The sequence below is a fragment of the Camellia sinensis genome, chromosome 15 (assembly GCF_055761805.1).
Source record: "Camellia sinensis isolate YWXY chromosome 15, ASM5576180v1, whole genome shotgun sequence".
NCBI classification, from domain to species: domain Eukaryota; kingdom Viridiplantae; phylum Streptophyta; class Magnoliopsida; order Ericales; family Theaceae; genus Camellia; species Camellia sinensis.
In genome coordinates, this window is record NC_138975.1 from 99777758 (window position 1) to 99800511 (window position 22754).

General features: G+C 38.7%; 1 pseudogene; it reads right to left on the reverse strand.

Moving 5' to 3' along the window:
* The window catches only part of LOC114285484 (beta-amyrin 28-monooxygenase-like), a 49588-nt pseudogene extending 30690 nt beyond the window's left edge, over window positions 1-18898 (reverse strand).
* Between the last annotated feature and the right edge of the window lie 3856 nt (window positions 18899-22754).

The window sequence follows — 22754 nt, forward strand, 5'->3', positions numbered from 1 at the left end:
AAGTAAAGCACTTCAATACAAATAAAGCAACATCCTGTTTCATACCCCTCCACCAAAACTGACGACTAAGATCAGGATACATTTTAGTGCCTCCCGGGTGTACCGCAAGGCGTGAGTGATGGAACTCCCGAAGTACTTCCTCTCTACAAGATTCTCATACAAACAAACGGTCTAGGTAATGTACACTCAGATCCGAGTGAACGTTCAAACCTTTCTCTTCCTTCCCATTGGAAATCTTAACAAGGATTGATTCCATATCACAGTCTCCTCGTTGTACCCCTATGACCTTACTAACTAAGGTAGGTTAAGAATTCAAAGTAAATAAGGTAGCACTCTCTCCGGACTCACCCAAGTGCAAATCAAACTTGCCAATAACATCTAGCATATCCCATTCCCGAATGGCCATACTTGCCAAACTACTCACAGATTTTCAACTCAAAGTATTGGCCACCACATTGGCCTTCCCTCGATGATAGTGTAACTCAAAGTCATAATCCTCCATAAATTCCATCCACCTCCGTTGTCGTAAATTCAAGTCTTTTTGAGAAAACAAATACTTTAGACTCTTATGATCGGAGAAGACTTCAAACTTCTCACCGTACAAGTAATGCCTCCAAATTTTCAAAGCAAAAATCACCACTGCTAATTCTAGATCATGGGTGGGGTAATTTTTCTCATGAGTTCTCAATTGTCGTGAATCGTAGGCCACAACTTTTTCCTCTTTCATCAAGGCACAACCAAGTCCATCCCCAGATGCATCACAATAGACAGTGTAATTCAAACCCCTTTCCGTAATTATTAAGACTGGTGTGGTGGTCAATCTAGTCTTAAGTTCTTGGAATAACTTTTCATAAGCCTCATGTAGACGCGCCCGTGCGTGGGCCTCATGCTACTACAGTTCGGACTCGATTTATGTCACGGTTCGTAATCTGAACCAAAGAGTCCAAATCTGGCAAATCGTTTTGAGAAACAGATATTGAAAAAGTAGTGCCAAACATGGACTGCTTTGCCAGATACAGAGTCGCCACCTAAATATTTTTTAAAATGGGGAAATTTAGGAAACCCTGACTCGGTGCCGAAGGCCACGTGTCCGTCATCACCGGAGTTGTCTCGGCTCGGGAGCTTGGGTAAGATCGGGGAAGGTCAACTATGAGCACCCCCTTTCGCCCGGTCCGAAGACCGGCCTCTACTAACCGTGATATCCAATTTTGAAAGCGTTTTGTGTTCTTATTCCATTTATTAGCCTAGAATTACTATGTTATGCGCGCAGCAAACAAGTATAGACTAGATTGCCTAATTTGGAAAGAAACATTGCATATCCGTTTGTTTTAAAAATGTTTTGAAATTTGCTACTCGCAAGTAGGCTAAAAATATGGATTTCAACGAGTTTTTCCAACTCAAACAATCCAACCTCCACCCACAGGCATTCAAATAGTTTAACACATAAGCATCTAGCCACATGGTAAACATACTGTTATGGTAGCATTCACACGCATGCGATATGCTAAAACTGGAAAATACTCACATAGTACTCCGTGCCAAAACAAAGAACTCGTTAGCAAACATGCATGATCCAAGTCCATGTTAAGTGCCTAATGCATCGCATACAAAATGTTGCTAGAATAGGCTCGGCTATCCTAAACATGGCATGTGAAAATGCACAACTATCACATATTCAGTTTAGAATTTGAAATACAAATGCAATTAGCGTGATGTACCGAGCCTAATGAATGCAATACAAATGCATGAATGCACACATGCATAGCATAAGGTATGCTAAATTAAACGTGCCCTAATCTACCATCATAAGCAGGTAAATAAAAGGGAAGAAAGACGTGAGGTTGGAAGACATACACACACTCACGCACACTTATTACAGATTCGCCCTCACTCGGAGGGACCAAAATAATAATACAAATTAATTAACTACGCAAGCTAATTAAATATTACAAATTGCTTAATTAATTAACAAATTAACTAAACTAAAGAAAAACAGTAAACCGCCTCGGGGCGAGGGCCAGATGCAACACATGCTCGGGACTGGCTCGGAATCGCACTGTCATGCATAGTTTGCCTCTGTTTTCCCTGCTCTGCTCCTCTAAAAACTGCCAAAGTCTCAGGGATGCCTCTCAGGACACTGGGGGATATCATCGGCTGAGCAGAATTTCCACTGGCAGTAGCATTTAGTCACTGGCACAAAATAGATCCACCGGCCATCGATTGACTGCCGGTCGGCACTAAATACTGCCGGCCGGCAATAAATTCCTGCAGAACCTGCAACTCACAGCAGCAGAGGGAAAAATCTTGCATGGCAATGCAATTCAAGCAATTTATGCACCCATTACATTCCTTATCATGTTAATGACTCAAAGGAGGATGTGCCCCAATTCTCGGACCACCAATCACGCATTTCCATGCATGATGGCCCAAAGAATCAAGTGTGCAACTTCAATTTCAAAATGCATGCAAACCAAATAAACACACAAGGAGGCCTAACCTCTATCATACTCATCTCAAGAGGCAAGGTGATGCATGCAAGATGCAATGCAACTTAGGCATACGAGCTAAGGATGCAACATGCCGATACAAGCAAACATGCAAGGTGAGCATGCAAATAAGCAAAGGATGGTCTTAAACATGAATTAGGCAGCTCTAGTTAGGCCCAAAACAGTAGCCAAAGTGCTACAATGAGGGACCAAATACACATGCACACATACATATGTTGAAAGGCCAACACTTAGGCATAAATTGAACAACTCTCAAGCACACTTGAAAGGGGGAATCATGGACTAATTAGCATGCAACATAAGCATTGAAATCATGCTAAATCATGGTGCCAAACCAAGCAATAAATCAAGCCAAACATGCAACAAATAGTCTAAGTGTTCAAAGCAAATCCAAGGAGCATTGAACTACACTTAACAAGACCAAACATGGCATAAAAGGAAGGACCAAAATCAGAGGTTTAGCATGTTAAAACAAAGCTAAAGAACTACTTAGATGGCATTTAAGTGACTCAAAAACAAAGGCATGCATAGACACCAAAACATGGAGCATTGCTACACAAGCTTCTACAGCATTAAAGAGGCATGCAAGGCAATCAAACAAGCATGGAAATGGGACTGAAATAACATGTGGGGGGACCCCAAATCACCAAATCGATGCAAAGATGTCATGCTACACATGCACATACTCAATGCCAACAAGCCCAAATACAAAGGAGCTATATCAAGCATGCCAAAATCAACCCAAACACTTATGGAAAGACCTAAAACATGGCAAAATATGCACATAATCTTCACAAGACTAAGCCTAAAACATGCTCCAACAAAGGCTAACAACCTAAGACATGTTAAGGCATAACAAGGCATTACAAGGCAACTATGCTAAGCATGCATGGAGTACCGAAACCAATTTAAAATCATGTTATATTATGGATATATAAGCATGAAAAACAACCTAAACATGCTCAACACACACTCAAGCATAATGCTCTCTCAAGAGGCCAAAATATGCCCTTTTCAAGGACAACAAGGAGAGGGGGTGGCCCTCTCCTTCTTGGGACTTCAAGGCATCATCTTCACCACTGAAATCCCTCAAGATTTCAGTGGTGAAGAGACCCCAACACCAAAATCCCGGAGCTAGCACAAAATGGCCCAAAATGAGGCCTTTCAAGGCCTAAGGGGGGTCAACCACCCTCAAACAACAAAACACTCTTAATAAACAATAAAGAGGGCCTAAAAATAGAACTTTTTTATGTTATACAATAAGCACAAAAACAGCTCTAAGATAGGTAGAAAATCAATGCAAAAATGGAGAAAAAGGAGACTAGGTTCTCACCCTTGAAGACCCCTTCACAAATGGTGCTCCAATGGCCTTCTTTAGCTTGAATCCAATGCTAAAACTTCAAAATCAGTCCCTTAGAACCTCAGTTCCAAGAGGAAGGTGAAACACTAGGTGTTTGTGTGCAATAGTAAGACACAAAACACCTAGTGCACAAAAGAGAGGGAAAGAGATATAGGGAGTGTATCTAACTCAAACCCTAAAACCAGAGCTTAACAATGGCTGTTTTTGCTCTCAAAATATCTAAACTCTCTAACCTTTGTCCTCCTCCTTTGCTTCAAGAGAGAGCCTCTCTTTATATGTCTTGTAAAGCTTACAAGACAAGCTTTACAAGAGGGAGATCCCTCCATACACGTGTATGGAGGGATGCAAAAGCAAGACAGCTGTTTAAAAATATCTGCAAAAGCAGATGAACAGCAATCGGCCGGCCAAAAATGCCATCTTGGCCAAAAAGAGTGCCGGCCGGCACTAAATAGTGCTGACTGGCAACAAATAGTGCCGGCCGGCAATAAACATTGCCGGTGGCAGCAAACACCAGCCGGTGGCCTCTAGCCACTGCCGGTGGTGGGTGGGGATGGTCTACAAGCCCTACCCTGCCTCTCAAAGGCAAGACACAAGTGTTTGGTGCAAAACCAGACACTAAACGGTCGAGTTCGGAGATCCTGAGGCAAGGCGCGCGAGCCGAGACCTCCGGGAACTCCGAACAAACACAAACATGGATAATCACCGAGTGTTCAAACGGTGACGTCCAAGTCTTGAGGACGGTCAAAAATGGGGTGTCTACACCTCACTCCACACAAATTTGATACCCATAGTCAAAGGTGCAGCTAGTCTAGAGAAGTCCCTAACAAAGCGTCGATAATACCCCACTAACCCCAAGAAACTCTGGATCTCAAAAACATTCTTGGGTTGTTCCCAATCTTGTACGGCATCTATCTTTGAGGAGTCTACTGTTACTCCCTCTCTTGACACTACGTGCCCCAAAAATTTTACCTTGGTTAACCAAAACTCGCATTTCTTAAACAAGGCATACAAATGGTGTTTCTCAAGCAATTCAAGCACTACCTGTAAGTGAGCCTCATGTTCCTCCTCCTCGGTTGAATAAATTAAGATGTCGTCCACAAAGACGACCACAAAACGGTCCAAGTATTCCCTAAAAATTTTGTTCATCAAATCCATAAAGGAAGCAGGCGTATTGGTTAACCGAAAAGCCATTACAAGGAATTCATAGTGGCCATAACGCGTACAAAAGGCTATTTTCTGAATGTCCTCCCCTCGAACTCTCAACTGATGGTACCCCGACCTCAAATCTATTTTTGAGAAGCAACGAGACCCTCTAAGTTGGTCAAACAAATCATCTATTCTGGGTAGAGGATACTTGTTCTTAACTGTAACTCTATTCAACTTGCGGTAATCAATACACAACGGCAATGACCCATCCTTCTTCTTTGCAAAGAGAGCCGGTGCTCCCCAAGGCAATGTACTAGGGCGAATGAAGCCTTTGTCTCAAAGTTCTTGGAGTTGAATCTTTAACTCATGCAATTCGGCGGGTGTAAATCAATACGGTGACATGGAAATCGGTGTCGTGCCAGGCACTAATTCAATGGAGAACTCGATCTCTCGGTGAGGTGGTAAACTAGTAAGATCTTCTGGAAAGACATCCGAGTATTCACAAACTACCCTTGATAACTCAACACGAGCCCTGTCACTCTCACTATCCAAGAGAGTTGCAAGAAGGCCACTAAGCTTGCTCCTACTACGAGGGTCAACAACTGGCGACAAGGCTCTGTCAACTCGGTTTCCCCAAAAATAGAAACGATCACCACCCGAAGTGCACACTGTAACTCTCTACCGGTAACAATCAATCACAGTTTGATAAGAACACAACCAGTCCATGCCTAAAATGAAATCAAAACTCGACATATCTAGCAACACAAAAGCCAACAGAAGTCGACGCCCGGCAACTTCTATTTCACAATCCCGACAACCCTAGTCTAAATCAACTATTCCCCCAACAGGAGACTCTACTCTGAGTGGAGGCACTAACTGTGCTACCTTTAACCCCAATGCAGAAGCAAATGCAGTAGATATTAATGAATGAGACACACTCGTGTCTATCAATACATTAGCCAAAGAATTACACACAACAAAAATACCTCTCACAACTGAGGATTCTAGCAACTGTTCCAGCACGGTAACAACATACATGCACCCCTGTAGCCCCTGATTAACTTGCCTCCCACTCGGAGCATAGGCCTGTTGTACCGACTGAGCTGAAGTGGCTCGCTGATTAGCTCGTGAAGCCTGAGCTGAATGAGACTACTGGTGGCTCTAAGTCTGCTTCGACCCTGATGCGCCAGATGCGCCTCCCAACGGAGGGCAAGTTCTCTTCATATGCCCCGGCTGACCACGCTGATAAAAATTAAATCCCTGGCCTCCATTCTGAGACTGAGACTAACTCTGAAATCGGTTCGGTGGTGGTGGTGGCAACATCAACTGTCCTCCACCCTTCTGTGGGCACGAAAAGGCTTTGTGGCTCGGCTGGCCACACTTGAAACACGTGAAGCCACTAGATGTACTTTTTTCCAGAACCGCACTAGGCAAAGGAAAAGTGAATTTTGACTGTTGTTGTTGTGGCTGTGGCTAGAATGAAAAGGTACCACTGCTCTTCTTATTTTGCCTATAGTCTCCTTAAGACTCTTGGCCCCTAGGCCTCGAACTCCGAAGCCTCTCCTCCTCGACTTGTATGGAAATCTCAATGTATGTCGTCGACTCTACAAGACGGTCATAGTTCCGAATCATGTTCCCAACAATCTTAAAGAAAATTTTGGCTTTTAACTTTTTCTCAAATTCAATACAACGGCGCTCTTCCATTGCCACCAACTCTGGTGCAAACCTAGATAAACTAGAGAAGACTGCCTCGAACTCGGCCATGGTCATGTTGAGTTGTTTAAGGTCTTTGAACTCTTGCCTCAATCTCTTCCTAACAGCGGGAGATCAATACTTATCTTGGAAAGCAACCACATAGGCTTCCCATGATGGCTCCACCCTACCCTGGGCATACTTCCACCACTGACCCGTATCCCCTTTAAGGTAGTAACTCACTAAAGTCACCCTCAACTGGCTATCATCTATATGAAGCATCTCGAACGTCTTCACAGTTTGTTCGAGCCACTCATCCTCTTTCTTGGGCTCGAGGCCACCATAATATTCATCTGGTTTGGCCCGTAAAAACTCTCTAGTAAGGAAACTTGTCCTCGACTCCACGGTGTTCACTCGGGCTTGATTCTCTGCCTTCAACAATGTTGTAGCAATCCCAATTTCGATCCTTCTTTCATGTTTTGCCACTTCGACTGGGCCGGTCGAGGATCAAGCTGCCCGGTCAACTCGGGGGGCTCCAGGGGCAACGCCCCGTGGCGGGTCCTAGGGCAGCGCCCTAGCAGGGTTGAGGGGTAGCGCCCCCAAAATAAAAATGCAAAATGCATTCGAAGTTGCTTGTCCGCACGAGCGGTCGTTTATGCGCTTGAGCAGAGAATGTTTGGTTTTAGAAGTTTGACCTGTCTACAAAAGTGCTGGGTTAGTGTATTTGACGCTTGAGCGGGGCATTCCACGCTCGAGCGGACCATGTTATATCAGTTCGTGAATTTGATATTTCATATCACTTTTTCAGTCCTCTCTCTCTCTCTCTCTAAAACTCTCCAGAATTCCAGATCGGGAGCTTCTCTCTCTATAAGTGATCTTCTCTCTTTGATTTCTTTAAATCCATTGGGATTTAGACCTAAGTTCTTCACCAAAGTTGGTTATCATCTCGAGGGCTTCGTTGTGTGTGGTGAAGATCGAGTTTCGACATCGTTGATTTTGGGGGTTTCATCTCATTTCTTCTTCAAAACTTGAGATAGGGATTTTCTTAGAGTTATATATATGTTTTTGCAAAATCTAGATGATTTTCGAAATCATCCTTTGATTAGCTTTGAGAAATTGATTGTTAATTTCAAGAAGATGAGTGATTTTGAAAGAGGGTTTAATTTCTTTCCCTTTTAAAATAAAAATTGAAGGTTTTGAACCATATTGATTGAAGAAAGATGATTTTGGGGAGATTCTTCTAAATATCTTGGAGATGAATGGTTTTGGTGAGAAAATCTAGAAATTGGGTCTTTTCTTTAAAAGATGTTGAAAATCCTTGGAAGATGTTGTCATATTTATTTTGTGTAGCAAAATAAATGGATGTTTTGAAAATTGTTTATTTATATATAAATGACAAATTTTGTGAAAAAGAAAATGAGAAATGTTGTTTATTTTGGAAATTGTTGTCAAAATGTTGATTTAGTCTTGAATTGACTAAATTGTTGAGATTGCTTGAAATGTGAAAATTACGTTATTCTCTTGAATGAATTGGATATAAAAGTATGTATATATATATATTCATCTTGTGGAATTGTGTTGAAAAGAGGAATGGGAATTTTGATCACAATGGTATATTGTGTGGAACAATTGAATATGGAAGTAATGTTGCATTGCATTATTAAGCATACATTGGTATTTTAATTCATTGGACTATGTTAAGCTTTGGAAATTTGCATTGAGAAAAGAATGTTAGGAAATGGGTTTTCATGAAATGGTTTTGGGGTAAATACAGTGGTAAGTCTTGATAGGTGGTGTAGATGAAATTGTTTAAGTTGGCCTGAGTGTCCTTGGTGAAAGACCAGAAAGTTACGCGGATAGGTGTCGAGCCTTCCGGTTAATACTGGTAAAAATGACAATTGGTAGTACTCGTATAGTCTACTTGCAGACACCAACCTAGGGATTACCAGAGTTGTATTTACCGCCCTCTTTAATTAAATTGATAAATTTTGAACAGTTGAAGTTGCATAACATCATTGAGCATGATGGTTTTCAAAAGATGAAGATGTGTTTTATTTTCAAAAAGGCATGGTACGGCATGCGCATTCATCTTTTGAGACTTGTATAAAATGTATATACTTTGCTAAGGATTTCCTACTGGGCTTTATGCTCACCCTACCGGATTTTTGTGCAGGAAAAGACGTGGTGAATCCGCCTAATTGATGGTGTGGAAATATGTGTGTTGAGAGCACTAAAGTTCTCATTTGCTGTGATCCTATTTGTAAGCCAAGGGCTATGTACGTGTGGGTTTGAATAACCATTTTGTGTACCGGGCTTAAGCCTTGGAAGATTGTAAACCCTTGGGGGTGCTTATTTGGTTATTTACTTGTTGTTGAATCAATGTAATATCGCATGAGGAACTATTATTATTCTATAATGCAAGTATGGGAAGTTATATTTGGTTTTCCTTTAAGAGAGCCATGATTGTTGCATTATCATTTGGGCTAGAAATTTGGGGCGTTACAGAAATTAAAGGAAAAACCCGTGTGAAACTGTGGTTCGCAGTGTATATTTAAAAAAAGAAAAAGAAATAAGAAATAACATTAATGCAATCAATGGATTTGTGACTATTATGATGATAATTCAACTAGGTGTATGTATTACACCCGTCTAGTATTCCGTTGATTTGTGTTATGCTTTTGGATTGTGATGATGTTTGGGTGTAACGTCCTAAAACAAAAAAAGATAAACCAACCCAAAAGATTCATAATCATAAAAGGAAATATGTTACTTTCATTCATCAGAGTTTATATTACAAAAGTGATTACATGCATCATACTTTCATAAATATTTATTCTGAAACTATAGCATGTAACACTAATTAATTACAGCAAAATAAACACCCTACGGGCTTACATCTTTCCAAGACATCTCTTAGTTACAACAAAGAAAGAGTCCTAGCTCTATAAACATTTAACACAAAACGAAATAACAAAACGTAGTCTTTAGCCCCTAAACGTCCCAAGCTATGTCCTTGAAGGCGGCATGTCACCTGTACCTAAAAATGGTTTCCCAAGTAGGGTGAGCTAAAGTCCAGTAAAGATATGCTAAAACAATATATGAGATTTAACTAAGATATAAGTATCAGATAAATGTGCAATATTCTTAACCAACACATATTCTTTCCAAGACCATTCAATATAGATAACAAATGCCTCGATTCATTTCCATTCATCCATTTCGGGTAAATCTATTAACCAAATTCATTATTATCCAATCAACCAAAATGAGATTACACTCAATGGTTCACAATTCAATACATTCATCAATCTAACACTTTTATTTCTTGCCATTTTACGGAATCACATTCGAGGGAATCGACACCCATATATATATATATATATATATATAATTTCGGGACTTTCACCTTGGACACTCCGGCCAACTTAATTTTCAATGGAGTCCATCCCCTATCTCCTCCCAAACAATGGAGTACATCCCCTATCTCCTCCCAAACAATGATACATATACAATGTATTCAAAAACGTTGTCATATACAATGACTAATCAAATCACATATTCAATGGTTTAATCAAACCTTAATATTCAATGACATAACTCAATTGTTTAGTTTCAATTCACCTAATCCACATGTAGTTTCTACAACAATCATAGCTATCCTCCACCGATAGCCCAAAACAGATATTTCTAAATAGATATACAATCTATTAGACAGATAATTTATCAAATTTTCATAGGTGAGTGACCTAACAAATCCAACTACACCAATCATTTATACACCCTTCCAATTTCATATTTCCCACATCAATTTCATTATTTATACAAAATAATTTATTTAATACAAATTAGGGCAAGTTTCCCTTTTTTCCAAACATTAACCCCAAGACCCAATTTCACCAATTATACTCAAGTAACATCATGTTCAAGACCTCACATACATGTATAGAGCCAAATATACAAAACCCCTCTTTCAAAATTCAAACCCAAACCCTAACTTCACCCAAATCTTCCCAAATCCCACCGTTTATACAAAAGGACAAATACCTAGGTTAAAACCCATATTAAAGAGTAGAACATCCCTACCTCAATGTTAGGAGAGCAAAGGAGAAGATGGAGACACTTCAAACAAGCCAAAACCACAATCTACCCAGATCAACACGGAGCCCTCAAGGTGCTCTACCTTTTTAACAAAGGAAGTAGGGTAGAGGGATGCTTAGATCTTAGAGTATTTGTAGAAGGAGAGAGTTTTAGAGAGAGAAAGGGAGCCGGATTGGGGTTTTGAAGAGAAAGGAAATCAAAAAGTGATGGAAAAATCCTCTGTTGCGAACTGATATACTCGGTCATCGCTCGAGCGCAAGAAGCATCGCTCGAGCGCAAAATGTGAAGCTTCAGAAGTTTTACAGACGTACACGTTCGCTTGAGCGCAAGAAGCCTTGCTCGAGCATAGAATACACACCTTCAATTATTTCACAGATGCACACCCTCACTCGAGCGCAAGAAACCAAGCTCGAGCGAAGGAACAAATAACACAAAGCTCGCTCGAGCGCAAGAAGCCTCGCTTGAGCGAAGAACTTCACCCTTCCCAGAAATGCTACGTCTAGAAGGAAACATGAGAACACCAAATTCTCGCTTGAGCACAAAAAACCTTGCTCGAGCGAAGAAGCAAATTACAAAAAGCTCGCTCAAGCGCAAGAAGCCTCGCTCGAGCGAAGAGGCAAAAATCTAGGCAACAACAATCCAACCCAACTAACAACCAACCTATTCCAAACTCGCCCAACAAGTTCTAAAACTCAAATACAAAGGGTCAAAGAGGAAAAACAAGACATGAATACAATATTCAATCACAAAACCCGAGTCCGGAACACAATGAAGGTCGGGACAAAACCAGAGTCGCTATATTGGGGGTCCATTGCCCGCCGTATCGTAGCCGGCAAAGCGTGACGCCTTGACAGAGGTTTCCTCGTCCCTTTCGGTTTGCACCCGGTAAAGTGTTAAAAGGGGGTCCGTTTTCCGCCGTATCATAGCCGGCAAAGCGTGGCACGTTATGTAGGTTCTTCGTTCCCTTCCGATTCGCACCCGGTAAAGTATGACCTAAGGAGCACCTCCTTCTGGGTGAGGTCAGTCAAGTGTAATGTGTTATTTGTATTGTGGATCTGCCATTCATGTTGTAGGCCGGTTGAGATGGAATTGGTAGCATGTATTACTTCTGTTACCTCGTTTTGTATATATATATGGTTCTTATGTTGTGGATCTGCCATCTGTGCTGTAGGCCGGTGGAGATGAATTGGAAGCATGTGGTGTTCCTGTTATCTTGTTTTGTTTTATATTTATGTATTGTCGGTAATTCGCATCAAGAAGATGAAATTAAGAGTATGTATTACTTTGATTATTTAGTCAGAAGGTGTATATGTGTTAATTGTTTCTTACTGGGCTTTTATCCTTGGGTATATGGTCAGGGAAGGTTGTAGACATCTGTATTAGGATATAAAGGGAGGTGAATGGTTATGGAATATTGAGAGATGGGTTAAGAACCATAAATTTGCATGTGGAGTCATATTTTCAGAACGGTTGTTTAAATGAGGTTCCTTTTTGTTAAAGTGGGAAGGTTTATCAAAGAAAGAATGAGGTTTCAAATATGTTCTTTTAAAAAAAAAAATGAAGAGAATGTGAAAGAGAATAATTGGTTTTCATGCTGAATAGTGTCAAGAGGAACATTTTGAGAAACACACAGTTATATATGTATACTTTTCATATTAAATGTCACATTACGTATATGGTATGACTTGATGCATTCATGATTATTTTTATCTATATGTTGTGATTGGTTAGGATCTTTGGGATCTCTACTGGGCTTAGTGCTCATCCCACGTGTTGATTAACGTTTTCAGGTGCAAGACTGAAGGGATCGTTTGCGACTTGAAGTCTTTTAATTGTTGGCCACGGGGCCCTTTATTTGTAGGCCGAGTGCCATGTGCTGTACAAGGGTAAATCCTTTTTGTTGTATTTATTGTTATTTAATGTAAGCCTAATGGCATAATACCTTGTCATATTTATATCATCATTGTTGTCCTGAGAGAAAGATATTGTTTATTATTGTTTATCCTCAATCAAATGGAATTAATATAAGGTATTTGGTAATGTTATTCGAGTAATAAAACGTGGGGCGTGACAATTCTTTCACGGTCAACTAAGATTATTCATAATACGATCAACTAAGATTATTCTTTCACGTCACAAAATATATTTTTTAAATAATTTTATATGTATGTATACACATAAATAATTTAACTAAAATTTATGAAATATTATGATTAGAAAAAAAAAAAAATCTTTTATCCCGTGTATCACACATGTCAACTGCTAAGTACCTTAATTACAATCCAAAAGAATTTTGTTATACAAACAAAATAATTTACTCAATAATAATAATAATAATAATAATAATAACTTATAATTTCAAAAATGCAACAATCACATTATTCTTCATAGAAAATTATATAACAAAGTTATTACCTGATAGACCTTATTGTAGATGTCTGGACTCTCTCCCACAAACTTCATGAAGAAAGAAATGGTGACAACCACATTGGCATAACCAGCCACCAACAAACCTATCATTTTATCAGCAATCTCTGCGTCACCCATACCCTTCCAAGTTAGATCACTCACAAGAATCATATGAGACAGTATATCTTGCTTCATAGCTCCTCCACCGCCTAGTGAACCAGCCTCGCAATACAATCTGGATTTTCCATCCCTAGAATGATCCGGCAAGCGATTGACAAGGTTAGAGTCTTTGCCAAAGGATAGACCTATTACAAAAATATTATGGAACAATTCAATATTGTTCAACAAAATTATTAAGACATACATAACATATGAAATAAGAAATATGCGTAAAACAACATACTCCCTCCGTCCCAAAATATTAGTCCCTTTTTCCATTTTTTATTGTCTCAAAATATTAGTCCCTCTTCAAAAATCAAGAACAAAAATAATATAAATTTCCTATTTTGCCCTTCTTTTAAATTAATAAACAATCTAAAAAGTACAATTATGACGTTGACATTCCCAAAAAATGAACTATCAAAAGGATAATTTTGGAAAATCAACTTTTTTCAAAAGCAAAAATTGTACTACCAAAAAAATTTGGATTCCCCAAAAGGGACCATTATTTTGGGATGGAGGGAGTAGTAAGAAAGTCGTTGTAGACACCCCATTTTTGACAGCCCATAAGACTTGGGCTTTACTGATGGTTTACTTGGTGATAAAAGGTGTGCAGGGCAAAGATCCAGTTTCTTTGGCAAGGAGAGAGACAAGTCTCAAATTCACACCCCGTTTTGGACCAAAGCTATTTTGGATGGTTTTTAGACCTTAAAACCCTCTCTTTCAAAACTTTTTTGAAATAAAGTTTCTGCGATGTTCCGAGGCTCGCATTTTGTCAAACGTTGCGCTTTTCGGTAAACCGAGCAGGGACAAAGTGGAAATGAATGAAAGAGAGGTGAAATCTTTGAAAAATCTTTCAAAACACCTTGCTTAGGGGTTTGAAGTTGAAGAAAGGAGGGGAAGAGAGAAGAAACCAAGTTGGAGAAGAAGACAGGCATGAATCTGGGTAAAAGGGAGTCAAGCAGTCCTCGCTGAATCGGGCTTATTAATCTGCATACTTGGATTTTAGCTATGGGGCCACCACCGTCGGAAAGTTCACTTCCGGGGCTTCATTTTTCACTCAAGAATCTCTTAAAGCCAAGTCCGGGTGGGGGAGATATGATCAGTTGAAGTTGGGCATCATCCCGATTTGATCGAATCTGCGCGGCTTCACCAAAAAGGACATAACTTTTTTCACAAGAGGAATTTTAATGCAAGGTTTGCGCCATTTGAAAGCTAACTTCCGGGGCTTCAATCTAGACACCCACCGGCCACTTTTTGACCATGGAAGCATCTGTCGGCAATCTATTTATCCGACCGGCAATTTATTGTGCCGATCGGCCATTTATTTTAGCCGACCGACCATTTTTACTGGCCGACAACCTTCCGGAGTATTCTACAGATTGAGTGGATGCCAGCTGTGCTAGCTGGATGGCACAGACTGGATCCTCTATACACATGTATGGAGGATCTTTGCTCTTGGTTTGAAGCTTCTAAGAGAAGCTTTAGTCTCTTGGCTCTTTAAAGGAAGCTCTCCTCTTCCTTATACCAGGTTAGAAAACCAGCTGGAGCATTGCATACAATCCTCCATATATCTATCTCATCCAAGCCTCCAAACCCTAAAATCCTTGCTCCATTTGCACTATACCCTATAGCACCACACCACCACTCCATTCCAACAGCTTGGAGGGCCTTCTCAGAGCTTTGGAGGCACCTTTTCTCAAGCCAAAAGGCTGCTAAAGTTTGATCTTCAAGGGTGAGCAACATTTCCTCTCTTTTAAGCTTATTTTTGTATCCTTTCTAAGCCATACATGCTTGCATATTTGGGCTCCGACCCTAACTGAAAATAGTCATTTTTTGATGTATTTTTCATGTTTGTTTTAGGGTCCTTCCATGTTTAAGGTCCCTAGTTGCCACTTGCCTTTATATCCCTCTTTTTAGGCCTTATTTTGCATAGTATTTTAGGCTTGCATACGCACTGTTTTGGGTTTGATCATAAACTGTAAAATACCATGTTTTGGGTCCCTCTTCAACATTGTTGAAGGGCCCTCTTCTGTTTGGGGCCAGCAGCTGTGACTTGCTTCTTTATCTCACATTTAGGGCCATTTTTGCATATCGGTTTAGCCCTATTTGTGTTCACTGTTTGGCCTTGCTTAAAACTGTAAACATGCTTGTTTTGAGACTGTCTTGAATCTGTCTTCATGCTTCATGTTTAAATAACGCATGCTTTGTATAGCTGTAGGCCATTGCGTGTGCCTAGTTTTGCATTTCGAGTCTCATTCCATGCATTGGGTGCCATGTTTCCGTGATTCGGGGCTGTTTTATATCACATTTCAGTGCTGAAATTACATGCTTGTATGCCATATTTCATGCCTCGCCATGCCTTGTTAGAGTTTCATACTATGCCTTAGGTTTGGTCCTCGGTTTGCGTGCATGCGTGCACGCGTTTCGAGAGTCTCATTTTCATCTAATGGCCACTGATTTTGGCATGCTTGCGAGCTATCCATGTTAGTTTAAGTCCATCATCGCATGTTGTTGCATGCCATGTTTACTTACATGTTTAGGTTGTGCGCCTAGTATACATTGCTCATTTGCATGTTCATGTTGCATACTTAGCCTCCATGCCTAGGTTGCATTTCATTGAGCATGCATCCCTTGCCTCTTGATCAATCATGATAGGGGTTGGGGCCCTTTAATGTGTTTTGTGCTTGCATTTCATTTGATATCGAAGTTGCAAAACTTGGCCTCTTAGGCCATCATGCGTAATTGATGGCCCGAGGGTCGAGGGGCATATTCCCTTGAGTCCATTACATGATTGGGAGAGTGGCCATGCATACACTTGCTTGAAATTCCATGCCATACACTGTCTGTTCTTGTTGCTGTCAAAAACCAGATTCTGCAGGAACTTTCTGCCGACCGGCAATCCTTCCTGGGCCGGTAGCTTCATCAGCAGCCGATGGATATTTTCAATGGCCGGTGGACATTTCCTTCAGCCGATGGTGTTCCACAGTGTTCAAGGGACCTATCCCAGAACTTTGGCAATTTTCAGAGAAGCAGGGCAGTGTAAACCGAGGCAGCAGTGGTATGGTACGGACTTTCCGGGCGAGACGGGTTCGAGCATGCATCATTCGCGCATCCCGAGGCAGGGGCTGTGGCCACCTTTCCTTTTGCATTCATTCTGTTAATTAATTAGAAATTTTGTAATAATTAATGTGTTTATTATTCGGACTGTAATATTTATTCGGACCCTCTGCGCGAGGGCAATGTTGTAATAAGTGTGTGTGTGTGTGATGTATGTCTTCCAACCCCACATCTTTCTCCCTTTTATTTACCAGCTTATGATGGTTAGATTATGGCATCTTTCAATTAGCATACAGTATGATAGCATGTTTGCATTCATTCATCTGTTTTGCATGCACCGGGCTCGGCGCATCATACTAACTGCATTGTATTTTCAATTCCAAATTGAATACGTGTTAGTTGTAGCATTTCACATGTCATTGTAGATTAGCCGAGCCTATCTTAGTTGCATCTTGCATGCGTTGCATTAGCCATCTTAACATGAACTAGGATCATGCATATGATTATTAACTAGTTTTTGTTTTGGCTCGGAGTACTCGGTAAGCATTTATGCTTTAGCATACCGCATGCGTGTGAGTGTTGCCATAACAGCACGATTACCATGAGGCTAGCTGCTTATGTGATATAACTGCTTGAATGCCTGTGGATGGAGGTTAAATTACCCAAATTGGGATAACGCATTAAAACTGTGAGTTTTAAGCCCACTAGATAGTGGCAAAACCATCTTTTCTAAAAGCCCACTCGAGGGTGGCAAAACCTGCATTTTAGCCTACTTGCGAGTAGCAAACCATTTTCAAAACAAGCATGAAATGTTTTGTTCCAATTTAGGCGATTTGGTTTATATTTGTTTGCTGTGCGCATAACATAGTAATTCTAGACTAATAACCGGATTAAGAACACATAACGTTTTCAAAATTGGATATCATGGTTGGTAGAGGCCGATCTTCGGATCGGGCGAGAGGGGGTGCTCATAGCTGACCTTCCCCAATCGTACCCAAGTTCCCGAGCCGAGGCAACTTTGGTGATGACGGACACGTGGCCTTTGGCACTGAGTCAGGGTTTCCTAAATTCCCCAAAATAAAATATTTAGGTGGCGACTCTGTATCTGGCAAAGCAGTCCATGTTTGGCACTTCTTTTTCTAAAAATCTGTTTTCTCAAAACGATTTGCCAGATTTGGACTCTTTGGTTCAGATTAAGAACCGTGACAATTTGAGTCCGAACTGTAGTAGACCCGCAAAACGAACGGAACGGGACCTCACCCTCCCGGGGCGTTCGGGGACGTCTACAGTCGTCTACAAAAATATTTGTAAAAGCTTAGTATATATCTCATGTACATGATTTTCTTGTGTGTCTTGTGAGTATCACACTCTTAGAAAAATATTTTCTGCTTGGTTTGATTTTTAAAAAATTATTTTTTTGACGAATTTTATGTTTGTGTGAATTTTGTTTTCTTATTTTAGTCAACTTTTATTTTTTTTTATTTTTGTTATTTATATGCATCTAATCTAAATGTATCTAAAAATAAAATAAATTTACTAGAATATAAAAATAAAATAAAAAATTTCACTAAAAACAAACAAAAATCCAAACAAAAAATTGTTACATTTTTATTTAGATTTTTATTTGTTTCTAATGAACCTTTCATATTTTTAGTCATTTAATTTTTTAGATGAATCTAATTTTGACATATGTAAAACCTACAAAAATTAAATGATTAAAATAAAAAAATACAAATAAAATTCTGTCTAAAATAGTTTGTGAAAAATCAAACCAATGAATTAAATCTAATAAATATTGTAATATAAATATAATAGTAAAATTTAATTTTCTAACTTAAGAAGGTTTTAAAAACTAATAAATTTGTCTTACCAAACCTTAAATATTGAAAATTAATAGGTTTTAAATATTGAAAATTTTATTTTTATTAAAATTTCTAACAAACCTTCAATTCATCTTTGTCTCCCAATGAGTCTTCAAGTGTTGTTGTGAAATTGAGTCAATTATCTCCAAGTAACTTGACAATGCCTCAGGCTTGAAAAACCCAGGTGTCCTTATCACTTCTTTTACATCATCCGCTGCCACCGCGTGCGGTGGTGGAACTGGTGGAGCTGCCGCTGGTTCGGGTTTTGATGAGAGGAAAAGATTCGGCTTTGAGTGAGGCGAGAAACCAGTGAAGATCTTTCTCTCATTGGAGAAGAGAAACTTGTTTCCTTTTGGGCCACATATGGCTGTTGTTTTCTCTCCGAAAATCTTCGTCTTGAATATCTCTTGAGAATACTTTTTCATCCTATAGTTCACAAAATTTTCTGGCTTGCCAAACAGGAATTCGATGCTTTCACCGATAATAGGTCATCCGAAGCTGCCCGGAGGCAATTTGACACCATCATTGGAGCAGTGTCGAAGAGAAAAAATGGTGATGAGAATAGAGAGGAAAGCAAGAATGACAGAGAGATACAGGAACTCCATAGATGTAGAGATATGATAGTGTTTTGGTGAAAAAATGAACTAGGAAGCAAAGGTGGTGTGTTTGAGTAAGGCTTGGAAGTGTGGTTTATATAGGTATATAGAAAGCCCAGTGTTGTCCAATTCAAAGGGTAGATTTGGAATTTTAAAAAAATTAAATGTTTCAACTTTGGTTTTGTTTTGTTTTTTTTTTTAATTAAATTTTTTCATTTTGGGTCTTTGAAAATATTTTGTTTTTCCACTTTGAACCCAAGGGAAAATATTCCATCTTTGTTGAATTTATTTGACTGAGTAATCCAAACTAGGCAATACCAAATGTTGTTTCATTTAATTACAATATTATTCATGAAAAATGTATGAAATTTGTAGAAAAAAAAAATTATAATTTGATTTACAATGATCTGACATGTTAAGTGAAAAAATGATATTTATCATTGAGAGAGTTATACTGATATTGTGTCATTGAAACTTATTTACCAACAAGTGAAAAACATTATAAAAATTAGTTATTAATATTATACATTTTTTTTTATTAATTTATAATTTTTGTTTCTTGACTTAACTATCAAGTAATTGTCCCTTTATCTTTCACTTCATATGTGTATTTATACAACAAATTATATGTGTATAAATAAAAATTTATTTTATATTAAAAATAAGAAACCCACCATAACACATAAATTGATGAAAATGTATAATGTAGTGGAAATTTTATCAAACATATATATAAACTGTTAGAAATAGTAAAAGTGAGAAAATTAAATAATTAATAAACTATAGCTTATATGAAAACTGATAAATGAATGAGTATAGCAATTCTGATTTTGACTCGACTCTTGTGGTATCCTGGACTCGGGTTTAATGCTTTCATATTATTGTTTACCCCTCGATTCCCTTGTATCTCTTTGAAATTGGCTTTTGGGTTGGTGTGGTTGTGTTTGGGCAGGTTGGTCACTTGTTTTTCAAACCTTGTGTTGCCCAGAATTTTGGTCCTTCACTCGAGCGGCACTTCTTGCACTCAAGCGGGCTTTGCAAACTCTTAGTATTTTTGCAGGTCTGCAAAACTACTGGGAGAGTGATTTCTATGCTTGAACAGGTAGGTGCTCGAGCGTTGGTCTGTTGTCTGCAAAACTATTGGATGTGTGTTTTCTACGCTCAAGTGTCACTTCTTGTCCTCGAATGGTGAGCGTCTTGTTCATTGTGTCTTGGTGCTCGAGCGGCCTTTCTTGCGCTCGAGCTGAACAACTTATTATGTCTGACGCTCAAGCATTAACTCTTGCGCTCGAGCAGACTGTGCGTATATTAGATCGCGAAAATGACTTTTTATATCACTTTTTCAGATCTTTTCTCCCTAAAACCTGAAGTTGAGACTCTCTCTCTCTCTCTCTCTCTCTCTCTCTCTCTCTCTCTCTCTCTCTCTCTTTCTACATTTTCACCTAGTTTTAGTGATTTCTTCACCCTAATCCCTTTGATAAAAAGGTAGACCATCTTAAGATCTCCATTTTGATCCGAATAGAGTTGGATTTGGGCATCTTTGAAGTTTCACGTTTGCTTGGCTCATCTTCTCTCTTTGAGGTAGGGATTTTCTACACTTTTATATAGTTTTTGGCTTAGTTATTTGTCGTTGTGTAACAATGGTGGGATCTGGGAGTATTTTGAACAAACCTAGGGTTTGGGTGTGAAATAAAAAGAGGGGTTTCTAATTGAGTGTGAAATAAATGATTATGGGGTTCAAATATGAGGTTCTATGGTGGCAAAATAGTTAATTTTGGCATTTAGGTTGATATATGGAAAAAAGAGAGTTTTGCCCTAAATGGATCAAATTGTTATTTTGTATGAATAACTAAAATTGATAATGATATTGTGCAATTAGATGATTGTTAATGTAAATGGTGGAGTTAGACACGTGTTGTCTGTCACCTATGGAAATCTGAATAATTTATCTATTGGGAATACTGTATATCTGTTTAGAAATATCTGTATTGGGCTATCGGTAGAGGATAGTTATGATTGTTGTAAAAAATGCATGAGGATTAGGTAAATTGTAACTAATCTAATTTTGGTTGTCATTGAATATGACTATGTGTTAAATACATTGTATATGTATGATGTTTGGGAGGAGAAGTGAGATGTGCTCCATTGTGCAGGAGAAGAAAAGAGATGTACTCTACTGTTTTGGAGGAAATAGGGGATGAACTCCATTGAAATTAAGTTGCCCGGAGTGTCTAGGGTGAAAGTCCCGAAATCGTGTGTATACATGGGTGCCGATTTCGCGGACAAAATTTCCGTAAAATGGCAAATTTGAAGTGTTTGTGTGGTAGTGTATTGAATTGACCACTGAGTTGTAGTCTTAGTTGGGTTGTTGAAAGATAATGAAATTGACTCATGAATTGAGAAAAATAAATGGACTTAAAATGAATTGAAAGATGAACTTTGGTGCTTTACAGTTATATAAAATGTGTATATTTTGTCACCGGCATTATGTATGCACATTATACTTATATCTTTGCTAAATTTTATATATTATGTTAGATTGTTCCTACTAGGCTTTGGCTCACCCTATTTGGGAAAAACTTTTCAGGTGCTGGTAACATACCTCCGCCAAGGCAATAGCTTGGAGGGACTTTTGGGAGCAAGAACTTCTTTATTTTGTTATATTCTTTTGTATAGCCAAGGGCTTAAATTGTATTAAGCTAGGCTCACTTTTGTGTAACCAAGTAATGACTTGGAAAGATGTAAACCTATAAGACATATGACTATACGTTTAATTTTTAATTCTCTTAAGGATGCAACACATGCTGTAGATTCAGGATGAATATTTGTGAATGTATATTGCATGTGTTGACTTTTGTAAACGTACTCTGGTGAATGAAAATATCTTATTTCTATTATTCTTCCGCTTATGAGTTGGTTTTATCGTTTTATTTTGGGGGCGTTACAATGAGATATTGATTAATAATAACTCATTCATTTTGGAGTAGCTTGCTTCACCAATAGTCCCTAGTAAGGGCTTGTTTGGAATGTTAAAAACAAATAGTTTAAAAATAAAAATGTCATTAAAAAAGTTAAAAAGTCAATCAACTATATACAAAAATTAAAGATTTCATTTTTTTTCTTTATTTTTGTACATTTTTTCATAAAGGAAAATTCTAAACATACATAAAATTCATACAAAAAACTTGACAAAAATGATATGGTATTGCCCTTATTACAAATAAATCCATCTTCAATTGTGTTTTGTTTTGAAATGAAATGTTCATCAAGAGCCACATTATTATGTATGAAAATAAGTATAGTTTTTTACTTTTTATAAAAAAAAAAAAAAGGGGAGATTTTTTTTAAGGTCCCTAATAATAACAATTTAGAGCATAAAGGACACCCAAAAAAATAGTGATGCATCAGGTCCCTGAACAACTTGGCGCGCGTTTTTAATTATTTTGTGGACCAAAATACCCTTGCCAAAATCAACACAGAAACAAAACTCATTCCGACGTCTGAGTTCCATTCCAAACATCCAGCATCTTCACGAACAGGAGAACAGCAGAATTAGGGTTTCAACATCATCTGCACCATCGACATTAGAGCTTCGTTATCTTCTCCAAAAATCATTCCCATTCCTTCCTCACAAATTTCTCTGACCTAGGTTAAAGCTTCGTTTTCACTGCTCATCATCATCTCAGTCCATCTTCGTCACGTCTCATCTTCATCTCGGGCCATATCAGCTCGTCATTCAAGTTTCATCCTAACTCTGGTCAGTTTTTCTACAATACAACTAGATTTTCTCTGGAAACACAGTTAATAGCATTTTATAATAACCTTCCATAAATTAGGCTTTCAATTTCGTAATAAAAAGCTACCT